Source organism: Conger conger, chromosome 14 (assembly GCF_963514075.1).
Source record: "Conger conger chromosome 14, fConCon1.1, whole genome shotgun sequence".
Taxonomy (NCBI): Eukaryota; Metazoa; Chordata; class Actinopteri; order Anguilliformes; family Congridae; genus Conger; species Conger conger.
Genome location: NC_083773.1, coordinates 7,301,136 through 7,304,201, shown reverse-complemented (window position 1 = coordinate 7,304,201; position 3,066 = coordinate 7,301,136). Strand labels below are relative to the sequence as shown.

At 45.5% G+C, this 3,066-nt stretch overlaps 1 protein-coding gene across 1 annotated transcript in view; it reads left to right on the top strand.

Moving 5' to 3' along the window:
- Positions 1–3,066, top strand: part of cenpp (centromere protein P) — a 105,828-nt gene that overhangs the window by 87,026 nt on the left and 15,736 nt on the right. The window lies entirely within an intron of this gene.

The window sequence follows — 3,066 nt, the reverse complement described above, 5'->3', positions numbered from 1 at the left end:
CCTCTCACACGCTCTGCAGAGCGCGCTGTCTGAGAGGAGCACACCAGTGCTGCAGGTCAGCGGCCGGATGCCGCCGTGGGGCGGAGGGGTGATTTCCTGCGCCGTAATTACAAGGCGGCGCACACTCTGGGCGCCGTGTCCATCACTCTGGGGGGGTACCGCCACGCTTGTCATTACCCGGGGGCTGCGGGGGATGACTCGCGGGAGAGAGGACGAGAGAGCGCGCCGAGGATGTGACCCCCCGAGCCTCCCTGCTCTCCGCGCGGGTTCTGAAGGTCCGGTCCGGCCCGGTTCTGTTACCCGGCCCGCTCTCGGGTTTCAGCGGGGGAGGATCCAGTGCGCCGGACCCTCCCGGCTATTCAACAGCACCGGGAAATGTTACCATTCTTTAACCATGTTCTGTGTGTGTGTGCGTGTGTGTGTGTCTGTGTGTATGTGTGTGTGTGTGCACATGTGTTCACATTGACGTTTTCCTGGAATATTTCGACTTATTTTGAAAGTGAACTGTGATCAAAAAGAAAAGGCAAACCCTTGAATGGACACTAAGTGAATGTCCAGATGTCTTTCCGCCCTCAACACAATCTGTTTCTGCTCAAATTATTCAAATAGAAAAATACTAGTGTTGCCAGATTAACCTGGAAGTGTTTACTGGAAACACATTAGGGGTCTGCAGCCTATTGTTTCCCTGTTGGCTCTTCTGCTGTGCTGCAGAATCATATCAAATATTATGTATCATTAGGAACAAAACTCCAGGAACAATATTGGGAGATGCCAAATATTTGATTTTCATATGTTTCAGTTCAGTACAGTGTTTTAATCCAGATGTTTGTTTATTCTAGTTGACCAAATACAAAATGCATCAATCACATTAAGTTATATTTAACTGGTCTTTTAGGAATATTTAGTATGTATGTGCAAAGCCATTTTGTTTTTCTCGACTAGTCTCAATTATGTCTAGAAGTATAGACAAACGGTTTCCCTCAAATTCTTCCCAAACAAAGAACTATACAGGTCTTCTGTTGATGAAGGGGAGTGTACAACATGTATATCAAGTGGTCTTGGCATTATCAGGTTGTTCTATACAGTTGGGCAGATGTAAAGCCTTGTATATGCCATAGACTATAATGGCACTCATATAGTTATATATAGATATTGCTGTGTTGTATTGTATTAGCTATTGTATTGTGTACTCGGGGTATTCTAGCTGCCAACGGTGGTATGCTAGTTGGTAAGTTGATGTCCTCTTCAAGGATTCAAATTATATTTATATGGACTAGGACGCGGAACCGTACTGTCCTCTAGGGTCCTCTTCACACTTGTTCCTGTGTTCGATTTGCACTTCATTGTACGTCGCTCTGGATAAGAGCGTCTGCTAAATGCCATGGAATGTAATGTAATGTAATGTAATGTCGAGCGGCAATAGATTTGGGGCTTTGTAAATGCGGGTATTATGAGTGGTTTGAGGCATTTTTCCCTTCGTCAGCGGGTGCTTCTGTACTCGCGAGCAGCGTCCAGCTTCTCCCGTGACTCCGCGCGACCCGCTGTCCGGGCCTGGGGAGGCCTTCCGCCTCTCACAAAATGGAGGACAGCCTTTCTTCACTGCGAGCTTCCAATGGGCCGTCTTTAAAACGATGTTCTGGAAACATCTGGAAGATGGGCAGGAGCTGGGTGAGGGGCAGCGAAGGCTGAAATAACAGTGCTCTGGGCTCTGTTTCTGGATATTTATTTGTCTTCTCCTTTTGATACTGAATGCCAAACGGCTAAAACAAAAAGCTTACGTGTGTCTATCCTTTAGGTCGGAGAAAACAAAGGCTGGTCGAATTGCACTGTCCAGCTTTAGAATGAACTTTACAAACTTCTAATGCAGAGTGACTTTTTTCCACAATGAAGAATTCATCAGTTAAAGATAATCTGACTAAGAAGGTCTGTTCTGTTGAAAGATTAGCATATTAAAATTATCATATTTATTGCCAATTACATGTTAATCTCGGATCTCTTTTCTAGAATCGTATCCTGTTTTGGTCTGTGATCAGTGTGGCACGGTGTTCACCGTCGCACGACAGCGCCTCCTCTGGTCAGACACGCACCTGCAGTCTGGAATGCGCCCACTTTGTCCACACGGCTGCTCTCTGACTCAGCAACAGCTGGTGGACGGTGAAGTGAAAATAAGAGGAAGCAGGCGTGCTTCCTGCGCAGTTTAGGCGTGTCTGTTGACCGTTATATTTTGTGCCTCGCAGTACCCAATTCTCACAAATATTCATTATACATTTTAAGTGGGTTTTGAGCACGCTTAAGGTGACCGAATGCACTCCTGGAGAATGTATTGCATGCAACGTGCGCGCTTGAGGTCAGGAAATAACACCAGGGCTTTACGGACAGTGGAGTGAACGCAGGCAGATGCTCTTTAATTCAGACCAGAAGAAAACCCCAGACAGCCGAGAACAAAAGGTCACTTTTCATTCCTTCAGTGCATTTTACGGCGGTATTTTCACTTTCGGATGGTGCTCGATATATCACAACAGCTTTTTCTTTTTGGGATAGTACCTGCGCCTCTCATGGAAATTCCTCGCCCGCTGTACTTTCGATGTGGAATTGATTAACCTCAGCAGACTGACTGTTAAGTCCTTGCCTGAACTGCGGTGTGCTTTAGTGTGATTTTACTTTCTAAGTTCACGCAGGTGTTCTGTCGGATTCCCAGAACTGCAGAGAGTAACATTATTTTTCTGTATATTTTCAAGGCCAAGTAAAATCGCATCATAATTTTTCAGCATTGTGATTGCTTTCTCTTAACGGCAACCATAACTGACATAACTGTCAGTGACTATGAATGTCCTGATTATTGTACTTATTACTATTTAGCATGCGCCCTTTCTGAGGCTAAGCTATATATTATACAAAATGAAGGACATCCAGGTCCTTCAATGTGTCAATCCACTTTTCAGCCGACAGGCACTGGAAAGAAAAATTGCAGGTCATCTTTTACGCTGAAATGTCTCTTCCTCCTGTTTAAATTCTGAGCGCTGAAGCTGAAGAATGGGTCCCGTGGGACGTCTCCATTTTTCAGGG